Genomic DNA, 21,338 nt, shown 5'->3' on the forward strand with positions numbered 1-21,338 from the left:
CAGATGTGGGCGCCTACTGGCGCATAAATTATGTTAAGTCACACGGAGACGGGAGGTGCAGGAGATAAGAGGGATGGATGGAATACAGGTGACTGGAGATCATGCTATAGTCAGGGCCTTCAGCTCATTTTATGCAGAGTTATACTCTGCTGACCCGCCGATGCCAACGGCAGAAGCGGACTTCTTGGCTGCTATTCCCCTGCCGGCTCTGACGCAGGACCAGATGGAATGCCTGGAGAGAGACATTCGTCCGGAGGAGGTTATCTCGGCCATCTCTCGCCTCAAGATAGCTAAAGCTCCTGGCCCTGACTGCTTCCCGGCAAGCTGTTACAAAACATTCTGTGCCCAAGTGGCCCCGCTGCTTGCTCGACTCTTCACCTCCTTCACGGAGGAGGGGGCGATACCAGGAGACCTGCTAGAGGCGTCTATCACTGGGATACCCAAACCGGGCAAGGACCACACGGAGTGTGGAGCGTACAGACCTATCTCTCTCCTAAACGTGGACCTTAAGCTTTATACCGGGATCCTCGCCTCACGCTTGGGTCCGTACATGGGGGGACTGGTTGATCCGGATCAGTCCGGATTCATTCGGGAATGCCAGACCTTTGATAATACCAAAAGGGCCTTCCTCCTCCTCGAAAAAGCCGCTCGTACGGAGGGCGAATACATGATGTTGGCCATCGATGCCGAGAAGGCATTTGATAGGGTGCACTGGCCCTACCGAGAGAGGGTGCTAGTGAAGGCCGGAATGGGCCCAAAATTCCGGACCCGGGTGATAAATTGCTTTAAGTCCCCCTCAGCCACGGTCCAAGTCAATGGATGCATGTCTCCCCGGTTTGGGATCGAACGAGGCACCAGACAGGGCTGCCAGTTGTCCCCCCTCCTGTTCGCCCTTTATATGGAGCCTCTTGCACAACTGCTGCGGTTGGACCCGAGAGTGCAGGGAATCAAGTTTGGGGGCGACGTCCATGCCATAAGCCTGTATGCCGATGATGTGTTGATATCGCTTGCCAGCCCCAGAGACTCCCTCCCCGCGTGCTTCGACGACCTCGCGAAATTCGGACGGGTCTCGGGCTTCAAAGTTAACATGACCAAGTCGGTGGCCCTTGACTTGTCGCTGGAGGCAACCACTCGCTCCTGTCTGCAGGCAGCATTTCCCATCCAGTAAGCCTCAGAAGCGGTACCGTACCTTGGGATACAGCTGGCTGCTTCCCGGACGACCTCAGTAGATATCAACTATTCCCAGTTGAGACAGAAAATTAGGCGCGAACTGGGACAGTGGAAATATTACCCGCTGTCCTGGCTGTGTAGGGTAGCGGCTGTCAAGATGACGGTCCTCCCTCAAATATTATACCTCTTCCGCACGATCCCCCTTGTCCCCCCCGCGGGGCTGGATAAAACTGATGCAGTCGGAATTGTAGCAGTTTATATGGAATGGGAGGAAGCCACGCATGAAGCTGCGGATAGCAATGTTGGCACCAGAACAAGGCAGGATAGGGATTCCGGACCTGGCAACGTATTTTCAAGGGACCCAATAACGCTTCCTGGTGGAGTGGGTTAGATGGGAGTCCGGGAAGCACTGGTTGTTCCAGGACCAGGCCGTCGCAGGGAGAACCCTGCAGGCGATTCCCTTTATGCGTCAGGAACACAGGCCCCCTAATCTCTATGCGTCCTTTATTACGCGAGTACCGCTGGAGATCTGGGACCATGTGGGGGTCAGCCATGACCTCACTACCCTCCCATTGCCCCTCACCCCCTTTGTGGGGAATCCGGACTTTTAGCCGGGGATGGACGAAAGGGTCTTCGCACGTTGGAAGCCTGACGGTTGTCGCGCTCTCTATCATGTCTACGGCCCGGACGGTGTTGTGCCTTTCCTGCAGTTCCGTCAGGAGTTCGGTCTGCCGGAATCCGAAAGTCTCCGATATCTGCAGGTCAGGCATTGGGCGCTCAATGTCGATGTGAGATCCTCGGCGAATGGACGCTTGACGTCTTTCGAGCTTTGGTGGATCACCGGCACCACAGATAAACAGCTGATCTCGGATCTCTATACAATGCTCATGCACAAACACATGTACACCTATAACTCAGGCAGGGCGCGATGGGAGCGGGAGCTGGGGAGGTCCCTTACACACAAGGAGTGGGAGGGGATATGCTACAGGGCGCGCCACTCGGCCTACCACATAGGACTTACTGACACTCTCATGAAGGTAGCGACCTACTGGTACTACACCCCTGAACGCCTGTATGAGATGGACAGTGACAAAGACCCCCTATGTTGGCATGGCTGCGGTCAGGTTGGCACATTAGTTAAAGTACTCTGGGAGTGTAAGTTCCTGCAGGAATACTGGGGTCAGATCTTAGCGGATATAGACACTCACTTTGACACAGAAATCCCACGCTTTCCCTCCTATGACCTCCTGGGGCTTCCTAACGCACTGACCTATCCATTGTCTCGGAAAGGTCGCCTGATTGCCATCGCGTTGGGGTCCGCAATGCAGAATATACTGGCGCATTGGCGTTCGGCGCAAATTCCTACCTACCGGGGCTGGCTTCACTGCCTTTGGATGGTACTAGGCATGGAAAAGCTTTTGTTGTCTAGAGCAGGAGAGGGGGCTCGCTATGCAGAACTGTGGCAGCCATTCTTGTCTTTATTGGCTTCTGAGTTTATTGAGGTACATGTCCTAAATATCTGCGATTGTTGAGGTTGACTGTGACCGGAGGGGGAGAGAAAGGAGGTAGGCTTGGATCCAAAGGTTGGGTGAGGTCGACAGGGAGAGTAGACGAGGACCATGGACCATGGGGGTCAGGGAAGGGTGGAGAGGGCTGAGGGGGCGGGTGGGGGTTCGTTGGGTTCCGGGTGGGGAAGGGGTTGGTTGGGGAGGTTCCTTTCTCTGTTTATTTCATCGGACTGAGGTGCAACGTGACCTAGGCTGGCTGAAGGGCGACATGGCAGCAGGCCTGTTCCGGAGGGGAGGTTGGGTGGACCCAGGGTGCTTGGCAAAGGTGAAGGACCTACACCTCCTCAAAGTTGCAGGACTGACGACATATGAGGGGACGCCTAATGTCCTCATCTTGTTTATGACATAGCCGGCCCATACTGGGTTGTAGGCGACTTGCTGTGTGTAACAATGGTTCCCCATGCTATGTCAATTGTATAGTACCACCCCTTCATGCCAGTCCGTTGGTTGGTCGGCGGACTGGACAGCAGCCCTTTTTCAGCTCTACTGTATTTTTGTCAATAAAAACATTTAATACTAAAATATAAAAGTGTCCACAAATCGTTGTAGATAAAATGTCCACTTATTTCCCGGTTTTGTTTGTAATTCCAAAGCACCCAACTTCCAAAACTAAATGCAGTCCCCCCTATATTTCCTGGTTTGTTTAGAACTGTAAAGCATCCAAAATCCAAAAGAAAATGCAGCCAACGCAGGTTTCATCTGAGGGAATTATACCACTGGACTTCATCAGGGCTACAAAACAATTATAAATAATCTTAGCATTTTTACATTCAATCCACAATATTCAATGATAGTCCTCATAGTGTAAACAACCAAAGGCAAAAGAAATAGCTAGTGTAAACAACCAAAGGCAAAAGAAATAGCTCCTAAGTAACACCTTGAATTGTTCGTTGTAAAATTCTCCATGTGCCATTTAAATCACCAGCTATTTGCAATTCTGAGCAATTCAAAATTAAAGTGCAAGTAAAGTCAATACAAGGGAAACAGATGAAAACAATTTTAATCATGCGTAGAAAGGCATGACAAGTCTAACACCATAATATTGTGAGTTTGAAATAAAAAAAAATGTTTAAAAGACAAGATGCGACTAAATAAAAATTCCCCATAAAACGTTCCCTACTCACCGAACAGGACATGTCAAACCTCACCATGTTGAGATTAGAGATAAAGACTCACCTAACACATCAGTTATCATTAATTTGTAATTCTGCATACAGTATAACAGTCAAGTTTTTCACTGTGTAATAAACTGGAAATATAATTACGTTAATAATCCAAATAATAATTGTAATATTAGAAATTAAAATACTAATATTAAATCCTACCTAATTTCATGACCACCAGCCAATATGGAGGGTAAAAACATTAATAGAAAATATTTTCTCTAATATAATCGATTTTTCATTGTATCCAAGTAACCCAATAGCAGGGATGTGGAATTCCTATAGCCCGACGCCCAGGACATATTGTTTGGGGTCACCGGCAACAAGTTTTCATGTGTATTTTGTCCTTGGGACAAGTAGGACCAAAATGTAAATAAATGTACATGTCAAGGTATTTGTAGAGCGCACTGTCACCAAGCGGTTTCCTGGCGCTATTACTCATACCGCTGTGGAACCCCTCCTGGCTTTCCCTGTGAAGTGTCCACTCCTGGGCACCCCCAGGGTGAAGCCAGGCATCCACAGCGCTGTTGGGGCCGGTGTGGAGGTTAAGCAAGCTATTGCCCAGAGTTGCAGCGTGGGACCCATGATTAGAATAGGCACCGAGGCGAGAAATCAGGTCCGAGGAATTATGAGCCCAAGACCCGCCGAGGCGGGAATTGAACCCTGGTCCCGGACCAGAACTCTGCATCAGGGTCTGCCGCTCTAACCATTGAGCCACACTCCTCCAACCCCCTACAGCCAAACCCTTTGGCTGCCAGTTTACAGTACCACAATATGGATCAGGGAAAGGCATTGCTTGCAGTAAAGGTAATATTTCTGTCCATGTGTTAATGCTGTTCAAACTTCTATTCATGGTTCATTAATGCGAAGACTTTATTATGGTGAGCGCTCTAAGTAAATGTTGTAAGCTCAGATTACACTACTGACAGTGGTTCCAGTATGAAAATGTGTACACACTTTCATTGTTTACCAGTTATGTATAATGCTCCCAGAATGCTCTATAATTAGATGCATATATTTGCGGAAGCGTGAAAGCAAGATTGAGGATTCTTTGCTTTCAAAATAAAATGTTCACAAAAAAAATGCAAAAACATTTTGCTAAACTACTGTAACATTTTAGCCACCATTTCTTTGAAGAATCATTAAGTAAAATGTGTTGATATATGCTAGTTTTCCCAAAATATTCATAATGGAAAATCAGTGTAACTAGTTTAAATAAGATTATGGGAAACAAAAATAAACAAGCATTGGAAAAGCTAGGTCTGAAATTGTTGGTCAGCCTTTTGGTTTAGTTAATGCGGGACTCGTTTGCCATGGTTTTTGTAAAACCGTATTGGTGTGGGGGCTGCTGGGTCCTCACCATTATAACAAACAGAGGCAAAAGCTAAAATTGTTTTGGTTTTAAAAAGCACACATTGCACAGTAGTTCCTGGCACTGAACAAAATGACTGTCGATATGCTCCTTGTGAAAGAACAGAATGTTGTCACTCAAAGTGAAGCTAGCAGATAGAGAGAGACATAATTTTATTAAACGCATAAGGCATTGGTTAACGCCAGACCTAATTAAGGGGCCAATTATTAAATAAAGTCTCAAAAGTGCACCCATGTCATACATTAAGTACAGATATACAGCTTTTGTGAATTCACACAACTTTACTTAAGTAGGCCAAGAAATATTACTCCTAGAAAAATATTTGTGAACTGCATTTTAGCATGAGCAAACATGTAGGTGTATATTTGCTAATGCTAAACGTCTGATCATTTGCGCGTTCACTTTCTCTCCAACCACTTTTTTCCCCAACCCTGGAAGAAGTTTTATGTCTGCCATTGTCAGGAGTAAATGTCCAACCTTTCTCAGTATGGGAAAAGATTAGAGAAGAGTTGGTGAGAAACCTTAAAACATGTAAGTTAGTAGGTTTACACAGACTTAAAGGGGCATTCCAACCCTGGAACTGGTTATCACCTTACCTTCAGCCCCAGTATGTAGATCTGCGGAAACGTGGCAAGATAAAGGAATTTCTAGTTTTCAAACCTACTATTGAAGGAATCCTGGCATAATCAGAGAGGCTATTTCAAACCTCTTATATAATGAGATTGCTGCTATAATTTGCCATTGCCTTACATGGCACAAACAGGACAAGCGGATTTTGTTACAGGAGAAGTAGATTTATGAAGCAACCTGGCCAATGGATCAGTAGATGTTTTATTAAGTTCCACACCTACCTAATATTCAACTCACTACATATAAATCGATCAATACACAATTCAAGTATCTCTAGACATCATTTAATCTGATCCATTACATCTAACCCATCTAGGAATTATCTAAAATAAGATAATTGTCCCGTAATGGTACATAAACATCCACAGGTTTATGTAACGTATTAGTTCTTTCTCACCTGTAAATCATAACAGAAACCAGGAGAGGAACTCCTCGCACAAACTGCCTAATGCATCAGCACCATCTTTAATGTCCTTTTATACATATCGTAAATAGACAGACAACGGAAGAGGACAACAATTAAAAATAAAAGGCACCCTCTATAACCCATCAATTGAAATGGTCTTGAATTTAATGCCGGTCCCATAAAAGGTACCAATAAATATTAATTATTTCTCACTAATATGATCGTATCAAAAACAACGCCAAAAAACAAAACCAAAGACCAAAAAAACTGGAAGTGTACTCCTATCGGAGCCACCTATGCAAATAATATCTATTGTCATGTTAGTAATGAAAACAAGCATCATACCATAAACAAGGGTAAATGTTAAATTATTAATCAACTGTACGGTTGTAAATAAAAACCGAAGATTGCATATAACGTACCATATTCGTGGTATCTCGTACTAATATTGCCAAAGGCATCCTGTATCAGCGTTTAATATCGCCTTAATTCAGGACAGACCCCAAGACCATGTTATTTAAATCCTGGACCAGCTGGCTATTGTTGTCACTAACATAAGTAAATGCTAGGCTATATATTTGTTTTATATCCTTTATCAATTTAGTAAACTATTGAACCGAAATAATAGGTATATTCCACGACCATCACAATAACATTAACACAGTCTAAATATTACAGTAAAAGTATATATATATCAGTCAGCTACTATAGCATAGTCAGTCTTCAAATATTCAAACCAAACTGATTGTGAGCATGGCATATTAGTCCTTAAAGAGAGGAATGAAAATTAGATTAAGAGGCGTTAGTAAGCTCCACATGGATTTTTGTACCCAAGAAATATTGAAATTCATGGTCTATATTCTAACCCTTGTCAACTGCATGTCACTTCATTATCCATCGGGCTTCACATAGTCTGAGCCCAAGTTCACGGTTACAGCCCCTCGTATCAACTGGTATAGATTCAAGTCCATGAAATCTAAAACTCAAATGAATATCCTGAGCATGTATTGCAGTGGGATACCATTCATTCAATTCTTTCAAAGCTTTAAAGTGCTCCGAAATACGATATTTCAGTGATCTGATGGTACTGTCAAAATAGAACTTGCCACATTTAAAGATAATGGCAAAAACAACAACTTTAGTTGTGCAATCAATATGTGTACGTATAGCCAATTTGTGCGAGTTAATATACTCAAATTCAGTAATACCATTTACAGGAAATGTTCACATACTGCAAATACCACATCTATATGAGCCTTTAGATAATCTGTGTAACCAGGTTTCATTTGTCGGTTGTATTTTAGGATAACTGGGGCTCACCATATTTCATAATGTCCTCCCTTTCCGATAAGTAATACTTGGCTAATCTGTAATAAAAAGGTTGCAGTGTCCGATCTTACTTAAGTAGGGACCATTGCCGTCCGGGTATATTATACAACTTATGAGAGCCGGAATGTAAACCTGGAACCAATCTCACTGGGGTTTACTTCTTCCTTGTCAAGTCTAACGTTTTTATGGGGTTCACTTCATTTTAACTTCTGAGACCTCCTTCTAGCTTTCAAGATTACATCTCCATCATAACCTCGTATTAAAAATCTCTGTTCTATATCTGTCAAAGTATTTCAAAATTCTAAATCTTCACTACAATTTCGTCTTGCTCTGATCATCTCTCCAAAAGGAACTGAATTGAATTGACATCTCGGATGTGAACTACCTGTATGCAACAAAGAATTGTAAGCTGTTGCCTTCCTGTACATTCTACTGTTAATTTTAAATCCACTTCTATAACGCTCAACATCCAAGAACACAATTCTTTCTTGACTATGTTCCATTGCAAAGGATATATTATAAATATTGTTGTTTATAATTCCAAAAAAGTAATTCAGTTCTGATCGACATTCCAAATCATTAGACAGTGAATAAATATAACGTCCAAAGTAATAGAAGTTATCATTCAATTTTGAGTCAGCATTTTTAGGAGGAAGTCCTGCTTGCTTTTTATTTTTATTAAAACCCATGGGCACAGTAAGCATGACATTGTCCAAACAGTGTATGCATGTAAGCCTCTATTTTAGTTCAGTTTAAATACTGCTTTGGCTGGATGCGCTCACTGCGCCTTGAAGTACTGTTAATGTTTGAAAACATTTTACTTACTCTGAGATTTATTTTAATTGTGACCTACTCACACCAGAGGCAGATCTAAATGAATCAGTGAATGAACAGGCACCCACATACCCTTTGGTAATAATCTGTTCAATTGACCACATATTTTAATTACAATATACAGGTCCTACCACCAGCAACAAATAAATATCCTCCTCTATAGTGAACTTATACAGTATGCCATCATAAATAGTTTACTTCATCATGCAACGCACACTGTTGTATGCACAGAGAAGCATCCATGCACCGTCCTTTAAAACGTAAAAACCCTTGGCTACAGAAGCATTTAAATGTTAATGATTTCTACAATAGCACCCTGGAGATCATCATATACACATTTTCTTATTAGCTGCTATTTGCATATAACATGATGTTCATGACAAACAGACACTGGGAACTTTAGTGAAAACCAGCACACCAAAAGCACTTCATAAACAACGGTGAATAAAGAAATCCACTCTATATGACGTAAATAACATGGGAAATACAAATGCTCAAATTAGAAGGTAGTAACGGCTACAGACACATGCACCCCAGCATCATGACTGAAATTCCCGAGAGAGAAGCAGATCTTGCCTGCTTCCGCACAATGGAATCACAGCTGACTAGGCACATCTTTTTCTGGAAGGCTCCATATGCTCAAGTGTTTTTACAGTTTTGCATTACAAGAGATTCGCCACCATCTACCAGCAGAAACAGGAAAACGTTTGCAACGATTGTAGAAACGTGCGAGGATTAATACTTAACCCTAGCAAAGAGTAAAATCGAGTTAGCAATTTCCAACCTTCTTAAAAACAACGTACGTGGACGGTGGCAAAACGGTGAACATGTTTAAATCTCCATGCACTTAAAACGTGTACATAGCTGACTTGGCAAAAGTGAAAATTATGTTGTCACACTCAATCTTCAATTGCATTCACACGGTAAGGCGTTGAAGCATTTAAAAATGATATTTATCTTTGAACTGTAAAAATTGTATAGCATTCCTCTGGCTGTGCGCTACGGGATTTCTGTCATAAATGAAACAGCCCCTTTTATCTATAGTCGATTTCCAAACACGTCATTAAAATGCTACATAAACTGTTTCCTCAAAGCCCACGACAAAGCCGCTCTTGAAAAACTCATGATTCCAGGAGACGAGTCTGCTGTATATATTTCAATTTAGCACGTGAACAAAGCTTCTGTCAACACATCAGCAGCAAAATATACAAAGAAAACAAAAACAGAACTACACTAGAGCCTCCACAATGTAGCAGCTGCGGCCTTCGTAATGACCCTGCTCCTCCTGTAATGCAGCAAATGGTCCTTTCGAGTCATTAGTCTGAACAAGGCATCAAATCCACATAAGTATGCACCACAGACGATAGCGCCTTTTCCTTTTGCAAGCATGGTATATAAAGCGTAGCACGGCCTCGTCAAGGTAAAACCAAATTTGAAGAAAAAAAAAATGACTCCATGCAGCATTCTTCTCATTCAAGCGGCGAGATTTAGCCACATACTCCTTTAACCGATTGCAAAACGTTATGGGCAAAGGTGAAGTTGCCTCATCTCGAATACATAAACTACACATCAGAGACAAAACTTCAAAAGTTGAAGTAAGGATAGTTTCAACAGGAAACAGGTAAAGAGAAAAGAAAAAGTGGATGTTTTGCTTCATTATAAAGAGCTTATGTATTCCCAGAATAAAACGTATTACATCTATATGGATTACATGTTTGGGTACTCCTACTGCATAATATACAGCAGCATAAAACCTTTGACAGACATTCATGGAACAGACTCAATATTCTATCGAAATGGGATAATAATTACAGCCCACTGCTTACTTAATCTCTTCATGAACAATAAAGCAAAAATGTAACAATAAAATTGTAATCAGGATTCACGGTTAGCTGAACACTGCAGGAGAAGCTTCATACATCTTTGAGGTTAGCCACTGCTCACTCTTTAATTTGCATTCCAACTCGTTATTAAATTGCTCTGTGCTGGTTCCGCATATTGCATCCTTGCCCTTTTTTTTATACGTCATAGCGCTTTTAAACTGCACACATACTTGTTTTCACTCTTTTCTCCTGACCCAAGGCTACACTCATACTTTCCCTGCTATGGCCCTCTGCAATTATTGCCTTTTTTTTAGGGTAAGCGTTCTATTACTCCCACTCACTTCCTCAGGTAGAAGTGTATCTCACTTTTTTAAAAGCTTTACGAAAGGAACATTCCTTTGTAATTGTTTTTTTATCATAATGCCATTTTTTAATGAGATATTGAATTCATAGTGTACCCTTAGCCCCACAAACCATGCACTGTATGGCACGGGCCAAGTCAAATTATAGTTGTTCAATTGGGCTGTTGCCCTCTCCAATCTCAGGACTTTTTACCCTTTTCAGAAATCCCAGCACTATAGTAGGTTAAAAGGCTTCACAGTAAGTCCAGACACCAACCTACCATGTATTATATTCAAAAGAATTATGTTCAGAATCAGAAATTGCTTTATACATGCAAAAAAAAAATCATAAAAGCAGCATTAAAATGTAAACAAAATACATACTTAATCTCATTTTTTTTTTTAATTGTTCCAAATATTGATAAAACCTTTCACCCCCAACATTAGTTAACATATAATAGTGTTCCGTTTCCTCATGATGCTCTTTAAAAAACCAATCATGGTACCAATACAATATTCGTTCTCCAACTGCTGCAAGAATAAAAATGCTGGACGGTATTGACGCCATGCTCCCTATTTCAGAAGCGGCTTAACCCATCTTCTGTGTTCCCTAGCATAGTATTTGCAGAATAATACCACGTGGATGGTAGTTTGCAGGGAAAGATTATCACATGGGCATAGGGCCAAGTTTCTCGACCAGTCATTTTTAGTTGGAAATGTTACAAGGCAATGAAAGGTCTCAAATCTCAGCCTGGAAAGAACAAATCTATTGAAACCCTTTAAACAAAAAGCCAAGTAAGGTTGCATGGTATAACAAGTTAGGGTCATTTGATGTGTCACGGTTTTCTTATTGATTTCCCCAGATAACCTAAGTAATTCAAAGTGGTTAATACATAATGTTTTCAGTTCTTTTCTAGATAAAGATGAAATCATCTCTGGGTTTACATATAATTCTGGTATATTAAGTCATTTGCCAGGTTTTTTATATAGTTTAACCACAGTATGTTTCCGGCAAAATCCAGAAGCATTATGTCCTTGATAATTTCTCGGTTTAGACCCAAGGAAGGCGAAGACCAGACTCTGTGCCATAATAAGATTGGCTGAGTTTTAATGAGATCTGTGATATGTTCAGGTCCAGTTCACTATGGCAATTAAAAACGGAGGTACTCTGTGGGACCACTAAAATAAACCTTAAAAAAGCATTTTCAACTACTTGTAGGGGGGCTACATTGTAAAAACCCCAGATACCTGCTTCATAAAATTGCTATGCTTCTGCATTTTGCAACATACATTTTTAATAAAATCTCTGGAGGTCTTTTTCCGAGCCTTTGAGCAAAATTCATTAGCGTGGCAGTCGAGCGTTTAAACAGGAGAGTCCTGCTCTTGACCGCGGGGCCCATGATCCTGATTCTTCGATAAGTATTCCAAGATAGGAAAATGTATTAGTAGATCCAATTCTGTCATCACCTACTACCAGATTTGTACATTTATTCCCGCCTTTCCCACACGTCATCACAAGGGTTTTCTTGGCGTTAAGCTTTAGGCCCCTGCTAGCCATGAACTCTATGTATGTGGAAAGCGCTCTCTGTAAACCTATCTTGGCACCGCGTCATCCGCGTAGAGAAGGGTGCTGTCATATCTTGGTGAGTCTCTTCCTTTTCCCCCCAGTTCGTCTTCCAACGCGTTGGTATAAATGGAGAAGAGGAACGGGGCCAAGACGCAGCCTTGCCTTACAGCCTTCTCCACGCGGAATGGCTTGGTGCACTCTCCCTTAAGGTCATATCTTACCTTCGCGGTGGCTCCCATATATAGTGGTTTTAAAAATTGCACTATTGCGGGTTCTACCCTTATCTCCTCCAGGGTTTGCCATAACTTATTGTGATCTACACAGTCGAAGGCGGCCGTAAGGTCGACAAATACTGCATACAGGCGACCTGATTTAGCTTGGGTGTATTTTCCTTGTATTAAGGTGAAATGTAACACCTGTTCTACAGTACCCATCCCTTCCCTAAAGCCATACTGGACAGGGCTCAGAATGTTATATGCCTCTGCCCAGTTATGGAGTTTATTTAACACCACCCTTCCCTAGACTTTCATTAGGGAGTCCAAGAGCGAAATTGGTCTATAGCTAGAGGGACTTTCCCCGAGCACCTTTTTTAAAGATCGGTATTATAATTGATTCTGACCAAGTTTTTAAAAATCCTATTGAGCAACATGCCTCAAGAACACGAGTAAGGAGAGGGGCCCAGAGATCAGTGGTTGTTTTAAATAGATCGATAGGTATCCCATCCGGGCCCAGGGCTTTACTTCCTTTGCTTGAATTAATAGCCATTAATACTTCCTCGTGGGAAATCTCGATGTCTATCGGGAATTGAGCTAGTTCGCCTTCAAACGCCTCCACGAGGTCTTGGTTGCTTACGGGGTCGTCCACCTCATTACTATAGACTTTAGAAAAGAAGTTGACCCAGGTATTATCGTAGATTGCAACTTCTACCCATGCCCTCTCCTTGTTAACAAAGAAAGGGACATTCACTGCTTGCCAAAAAGACTGAATCTCTACGCTGAGCGGATTCGTATAGATATTCCACGCCTGCTCCTTTATTTCCTTTTTGCAGCTTTTCCTGGCTTGGCTGTAGGCCTTCCTACAATTTTTAATTTCTACATAATCCCTTAATGGCTTGCTGAGGGCTACCTTAAGGCGGGTATGGGTCTTTGTACATTTCCTTTCGAACCACCCATTTTTAGGTCTCGGCTAAAAGACGCGCGTAAGCGCGTCTCCGCCGAGATCTTATGTCAGGGACGATGCTTCCCAGGAGACAGGGTCTGTCGCGCGCTTTGCCTCTCTGGAGGCGATTTCCGCTGGCCACGCGCTCGCGAACGCGCTCAGCTGCTGTCTCCTGGGAAGCAGCTACACCACACGCGCATGCGCAGAAACAGCGACAGACACACACGAGCGCTCATGCACGCACGCACCCACACATACAGCGAACCCAGCGGCGCATGCATACACACACACACGTGCACCGAGCATCCCCCCCACCCCTCCGTTGTCGCACCCCTCCCCTCCGCCGTCGCACCCCGCCCCCCACCCCTCCGCCGTCGCGCACACACACGCAGACATACAGGCATTCTCTCCCCCCCCCCCCCCGCTCCGCTCACCGGTCAAAGGCCCTCCGGACACGCAGACATACAGGCATTCTCTCTCTCCCCCCCCCCCTCCGCTCCGCTCCGCTCACCGGTCAAAGGCCCTCCGACCGCGGGGCTCTCCCTCGGTGCTCCTCCAGGCACTCCGTGGGCGCGGGCTTCACAAAACGGAAGTCCCGCCCCACGATAGGTTTCGTTTTCTCAGTCCCGCCCCACGTTAGGTTTCGCTTGCAGCTCGTTGGGTATAAAAGCTTGTCGATCCAAGTGTGTGTGTAGTGCATGCTCTCTCCCTGCAAATGAATGAAGTGCAGGCTCTCTCCCTGCAAATGAAAGAAGTGCAGGCTCTCTCCCTGCAAATGAAACAAGTGCATGCTCTCTCCCTGCAAATCAAAGAAGTGCAGGCTCGCTCACTGCGAATGAAAGAAGTGCACATACTCAGTGCCTGACAGTGCCTCAGAGTTTAAAGCGCTGATTGTACACCACTGAGCACGTGCACAGGAAAGCTGTCTTCTTCCACAACAAGGAGTACATGCATCACACCTCGTCCTTTATCAATAATAAATTCACCGCCGTGCAGCTGCGCACTGCATGTTTCCAGGATCGGCTTGCAGTGTAGTGCAGTGCGGCCTCGTGTGCACCAGTATGAGCTCAGGCCACTATTAAGCCAATAATTCAACACCTCGCGTTGCACATTGCCATAACCCACGCGCCACTGCAGTTAACCAGCGCCAGCACAGAGACCAGTGCAGCGGGCGATGTGAAACCACACAGCTGGACCGCCAGGCCGCACACTCAGTACTCACTGCCAGCACCCTCCTCACTTCCGCCCGTGCCCCCTCCGCCGCCCTGCTCCAGGGCACCCCAGTACTTCTCAGCGCGGAATACCCTGGTGAATGCACGCCACTGCCGCCAGTATTGCGCGGCTCAGTGACGTAGCGAGGATTCCACGGACCCCGGTGCTACCGCGCCTGCTGCGCCATTCCCAGCAGCGCCCCTGCTCTCACATAGAACTCAGTGTCTGGAAGCGATCACGAGCAGTGGGATGGACAGGCTCGCCTAGGCTGGCAGTGTCCATACCCGTGGTGCCCAGCTCCAGAATGCAGTGTCTGGAAGCCCTCACACGCCGTGACAGGCGGGCACTCTCTGCCAGGCTCCCCTTGCCAACTGTCTGCTGAGCCCGATTAGCACTCTTTAATTAATCTGCGAGGCTGCAGGGAGGCGCTGACCTGTTCACACTCACAGTGACCCTGCCCCACCCGCGTCCTGCCCTCCCTCTCCAGGAATGGGGACTCCCTCTGGGGAAGCCCGCTCTGTGCCAGGCCCAGCCGCCAGACACACGGAGGTGGAGAACGGCTGCTGCCCAGACACGCAGGGAGTGACCACGGACACGGCTGCCAGCACCACACTGCGCACAGCGCGCCCTCCAATCACGCGGCGGCCGGTCAGGATGCGACCCTGCGGGCACCGGAGGGCACCCCGCGGCGCAGTCTGTGGGAGTCCCGCTCGGGCACTCCCTGCTACCAGCGCCCCCTGCCAGCTCCGAGCGGATCTTTAATGGTATTTAGAACTACATGCATACACCATCTTCAATAAAGTCATTGCACATTTTCAGTAACACCTAAAAATGCATTTAACATAGTGAAAAGAGGCACTGGGCGTCCACACAGAAAGCCAACACTCCCCACAGGGCTTTCATGAACTGCTGCCCCCTCCCGCCAGCAGCCCAACTCAGATTGAATCATTCCCGCTGGCAGGTTTACTCCGTCGGAGGCTCACGCTGTGTGCTCACTCACTGCCATGCTCACTCACCACTGGGCTCACTCCATATCAAGCTCTCTGATTGGACTCGCTCACCAACAGCCTCACTCCGCGCTGTCTTCAGTCACTGCAGAGTAGTGAGTGCAGAGTAGTGAGTGCAGAGTAGTGAGTGCAGAGTAGTGAGTGCAGAGTGCAGAGTAGTGAGTGCAGAGTAGTGAGTGCAGAGTAGTGAGTGCAGAGTGCAGAGTAGTGAGTGCAGAGTAGTGAGTGCAGAGTAGTGAGTGCAGAGTAGTGAGTGCAGAGTAGTGAGTGCAGAGTAGTGAGTGCAGAGTAGTGAGTGCAGAGTAGTGAGTGCAGAGTAGTGAGTGCAGAGTAGTGAGTGCAGAGTAGTGAGTGCAGAGTAGTGAGTGCAGAGTAGTGAGTGCAGAGTGCAGAGTAGTGAGTGCAGAGTGCAGAGTAGTGAGTGCAGAGTAGTGAGTGTGCAAAGTAGTGAGTGCAGAGTAGTGAGTGCAGGTGCAGAGTGGTGTGTATTGGCAATGTAAATGACAATGCCATTTATTTATGATTTAAAAAAAAAAGAAATGTCATGAGCAATGCCAATTGCTCTACCTTTAATGATGCCGAGACCATTGCATTGCAAATGCTTGTTTTCCTATTGTGCGGCTTCTTATTTGGGGCGGACAGTATATTCTGTACCTCATATGTGATCTGTTTGAAGGCTTTTAAGGTGGCATCATGGGGAGTATCTTCTCCTCGACACATTAAGATCGGAGTTAGGGCCCTGGGTATGATTTTACTACTTAAAACGGTCGGATCTTTTTTTCCCCCATCGCAAGGAATAGCCATTTTGGCGGGCGAACATCTCTTGTGACCATGCCAGGCTCTCTATAGTGGTGGGGGCTTTTTCCTCAAATGCTGCTAGGTTCATACTGAGTGGCAGGTAATCACTTAGACCATTTAGATGGATCCTAAACTTTGTCACCCTATCAGCATATCGTGTAGGTATAATAATGAAATCGATCACTGATTTACAACCTCTTCCTACATATGTGGGATCAAAGTTCGTATTTGGGGAACACATCAAATTAACAAAGCCCAGGCCATAGTTAGCCATTATTTCATTAAAGTTGTCCCCTCTATCGGTGTGAATAAAATGCTTTGAATGACCGTTTTCTACGTGTTCGTAATCATCGTAGCCACAGTCAATGTTATTACAAACACTAATATTAAAATCCCCCCCCCCATATCATAATCATATCACTCCCTTTAGAAAAACTTAGACTATTTAAATCTGCATTAAAACAGTTTGTGACATTCACAAAATTTACTTTATCAATATTATTGTAAAAGTTTACAACCAACAACTTTACCAATGAGGACAGACAGATGGTAATCATTTGATAGTAAGCAGTACTTTTCAACATCTTAATATCCTTTACCTTCAGCATGTTAGATATGTACACACAGATGCCCCCTTGTGTCTTTCATGGACTGACCGTATTGCATGAATATGGAAAGTTTTATATACATCCAGATGTATCTCGTTTATTGGCCACGTCTCTTGGAGACAGAGTATGTCAAAGTTATGGATAAAAACGCCCCATGTTTAATCTGTAACCTTCGAAGCAAGGCCACAGATATTCCAGGAGGCAAGAATTATGTTATTACCTTTATACTACTAAAAACCTATTGAATATGTTTGCAGGAAAAAAAAATCTACAATTGCCAAGCCCATACCTATTGGCTTTGCAAATGCTAGTTTTATATTCGCATCAGCATGCCATCTCATTTGAAAAACCTTTCTGTAGCCTTGAGTGCATAAAAGAGAATGAAAAAAATAAGCTATAAACTTGGCCTAAAATACTGGCAAAAAAAAAACATGCATATTATTTCTGATGAACATACGTTTCTAATCAAAATTTCTGTGGCAAAAGTAAAATTTGATTGGGAAAACAATTGTAAGGGGCCATAAGCAAAGAGAAAAGGCAGCACCTGCCAGTGACGCCCAGCATGCATCTGAAACATAATCTTGGTTATATGGTGTATAGAGCTGCCTATTAGGAGAAATGTGCAGGAGTAGCCAACCAGTGCACAAAAGTAAGATACCACCCTTGCACATTAAGAACTCCTGACAACGTCATGTACCGTACTGCATAGTTGTCAGAAGTCATTCGGGTGGAACAGTACAAAAACTGAAATGTTCAACAGGATCAATATCTATGTGACAAGTCACATAGGGAGAAAGTCTAAAATGTGGGGATTATGAGCTCATTTCAGTGCAGTAATCTTCCACTACACACCAGTGCATCCATTATAACCCCATGCAACAAAAATAAAGAGGATTGCCTGTGGTTTAAAAAAATGGCTTTCCATTTACCAAACTAAGGTGTACTAATTACAACAGTGTCAGAAATGTAGCAGACAAATCATCTTGTTGAGATTTTAACCGGAATTTACCAAAGCTCTGATGCTCATGTTCGCCCTAGTGATCTCATTTTCTGTGATAAAAAAACAAGTTTCTCTACTACTAACCTAAGTGGTGGGGGAAATGACCAGCCATGAAGTGTGGGAGGTGTATCAACACCCAAAGTCATCTAAGTCATACAAGAAAGCACACAAGGTATTCCTCCACACAAAGACCTGAATTAAGCCAGCCCAGAGCTTGGTCTCCATTATAACTGCCGACACCTCCAAGACCCAACCCAAAGTAGATTATTTCTTGACCTACCAGATACAGCAACTGAAGTCCCCACAGTCTAGGCAGTATCAATATAGATGGTCCTTCAGCATAGCATTTCAGTGTGTTGGCGAAGGTACTATTTGTAGTTAATGCGGTTTGTGGATGACGACGTGTTTGGTTCCTCAGCAGAGCTGGCTGACAGAAGACAGCAGCACCAGGGTATCAGTATTCTACTCTGTGGGCCAGTTAGCTTACACCTACCAGAAAGCAAAAAAGCAGTGTTACTGTTTAGATCAAAATGTTAGAGACTTATTTGTGCAATGTCTGCATGAGAACATTTTCGTGAAGGCATGGGTGTTGTATATTAGCATGCTCGTACTACAACATGTGCAGTGTCATACACCAGCAAGCCTACATCAGAATAACTACATGCACATACTTTTAGAGCTTAGATCTTCTAGGAATGCTGGTGAACCCCTGTCCCAGAGGTCCCTGCTTTTAGCCCTGCCTAGGATTTCACTTTGAGAGTCAATAGCGGTCTTCTCTAATCTCTAGGACCTGTGTTTTCGCGTGACTATGTTTGTCTAAGAGAGTACAGAGCAGAGTAAGAACCAAGCTCAGTCAGGTCACCTATGGAGGCCTTAAAATCAGATATAACAGGGTAGTAATAGTCAAGAGTGGGGTCCAGGCTGCCATCTTTAAATCCCTCCCCATATATAATATAGTTTTTTATTTAGGTGTTACCTTGTAGACAGCTTTTGCTATTTCGCCAGACTATTAATTTACAACAACAAAAAAGTATACATAATATACAAACTTCGAGGGAATTTGGGTCAGCAGGCTTCATTAATCTGTTAAATTGTCACTCACATTTTGTTTTCACCCACTACAGCATACCTACTGCTTGGGGCAATGAGTCAGCTTATTTTACCCATCGGCACCCTTCACGTTGAGAGATTGCACAAAGCATGGGCATGTTGTTCACATTCACCTAAAATTGGTACCTTCTTCCAAAGTTGCCACGCTGGCTCAGTATGTGCCTTCTATATTACGTTAACTATGCGCTGTTTATTTTACTTGCGTTCCGTTTTAAAGTATGTACCACAAAGTAGGAAACATTTTAGCTGTCAACGATTTGAGTGGATGGTTAGGTGGCGTCTCCGTGGGTAATAAAATGCAGGGTGCAACTAAAAAAGCTTGTTCGAAAAAAATATAGGTTAGTAAAACTGCTTGAGTGTTACTTTTTCATTTAAAAATATATATATTCTAAGCACGAACAGCCATGCTCAATTGACAACACATTTTCCTTTTTGTTTGTGGCATATGCTTTCATGAGCTGGGGAAAGTCAGACCTGTTTGCTTTGCCAGTGCTTGTTTAAATCTGGGATGATGTGGAAACAAAAAAACAAACCCAGAAAGGAGAACAGTCGGCAAGTAGCACCATGGAGAAGGAGAACACGGAGCTATCAGGTCGTCTCTTCCGGGGACCTGCTGCGTCTCCTGACTGAGAATCACGGATAAAGAGTAAAACTGAAAGCTTAACTAAAGCAGAGTTACGGGAAAAAATTAGTTTTAAAAGTATGTACTGGTTCACTGGCGTAGAGGATACAGTAATGACCTTCATGGAGTATAATGACCTACAATTCCATGGTACTTGTTTGACGAACTTAAGTCTATAGCACTGGGAGGCGTGGGATCCTATTACAGGAGCATCCTCGGTTAGTATCGATCTAATAAAATAGAGGTCGGGGGCCTTCGGTGTGCAAAAGGTAAATAACTTCGAGAGGCGCTAACAAACGGAGCCGCACTTGCTGCATCAGTACCAATAACACACTTACTGCATCACAGTGATTGTTTACTTTGGCTAGACTACAAACGTGACTATAACACTTGACACAATAACAAAGACCACAGAGCAGTGTGGCACAGTGTGAGGGAAAAAAAGTGAGTCTTTGGGGGAAGCTCGGTGGCGTTTTCCCTGCCGTCACGATCCATGGCGAAGCTATACATTTCGTGAGGCTAGAGGGCAATATAATCCAAACTAACTAAAAATACAAACGACATTTGTTAAGAAGTAATGCGAATGCTATACATGTGAAAAGATAGTTAAATGAAGATGACTGATGTTAGTGGGACAGAGCGTGACAGCGTACCAATGAAATGCGTAGCTGGGAATTAGAGAGTAGATGTCCCTTCATTTTCAGTTTACGCAAGCCTTGACAGTAAACACCAAAGTGAAACCGATCGGGTTAAATCACAAGCGACCGAGAAGGCTCCATCTCAGAGCCCTGTTGGGTGCCGAGCAGGTGAGAGTGGCACTCACCGCAGCACCGAACAACAGCGCAGACCAGCGGCGAGGATCCCGGGAGCGGAGCAGGAAGGAGAGCCGCGGAGCTCGGCCACAACTCTGGACAGACGGGGGTAGTTACAGGGCGTCGGGCTGCCTCACAGAGGGCGGGACTCGGGGGCGGAGGGTAGAGCGCCCACGTCCGGGCGGGGAGTCTCGTAGATCGGGAGCAGCAGGGCAGGGAGCAGGAGGTGACGCTATCATGACGAACGCACAGACCGGGTGGCTCCCGGGCTACAGATCGCGTCACTGAACTGCTGCGTGACACATTTCGTATCATTTTGCACTAACTCGTACTTGGCGACGCATCTACTCACCAAAGCTAGCATAATTCATCCGAATCCCTTGCATTTTCCGGTATCCTACGGTTCGGCTAATCGCTCACACAGAGACTGGCAAGCTCCCAGGCCGCGGGCTTCCTCACAGACCAGTCAATCAACTCAGTAAACAGTCAACATCGCCGCACTTGCGTCGTCAAATCCCGCCCCTACATAGGACGTGCAGTGCTACATACTGTGCCAGGGGCACGTGCTGGCTCCCGAACATTACAACCAATGACCAACTGATGAGCAACCCAACGGCCAATGCCATGACACTGAGAACTGTCGCTGGCCCATATAGCCAATTGCAGGCTGACAAAGAGCTTTTCCAACCAGTGCTTGATCGTAATGCAGTCTGCTGTCGTCAGCAGCCAGTGAATAGTTGACAGAAATAATCTCAGCCAATTCTCAAAGAAGAGTGTTCCCATCCAATCATTGGTCGCTACACTTTTT

At 44.5% G+C, this 21,338-nt stretch overlaps 1 long non-coding RNA gene across 1 annotated transcript in view; it reads right to left on the reverse strand.

Moving 5' to 3' along the window:
• LOC147670581 (uncharacterized) overlaps window positions 1-21,090 on the reverse strand; it is a 140,695-nt gene extending 119,605 nt beyond the window's left edge. Inside the window, exons 1-2 of the long non-coding RNA XR_015303653.1 lie at window positions 20,883-21,090; window positions 18,267-18,475 (exon numbers count right to left, since the gene is read on the reverse strand). This is a non-coding gene — a long non-coding RNA (uncharacterized LOC147670581). The remainder of the gene's footprint in view (window positions 1-18,266; window positions 18,476-20,882) is intronic.
• Window positions 21,091-21,338: the final 248 nt, after the last annotated feature.

Source organism: Lissotriton vulgaris, unplaced genomic scaffold (assembly GCF_964263255.1).
Source record: "Lissotriton vulgaris unplaced genomic scaffold, aLisVul1.2 SCAFFOLD_2625, whole genome shotgun sequence".
Classification (NCBI taxonomy): domain Eukaryota; kingdom Metazoa; phylum Chordata; class Amphibia; order Caudata; family Salamandridae; genus Lissotriton; species Lissotriton vulgaris.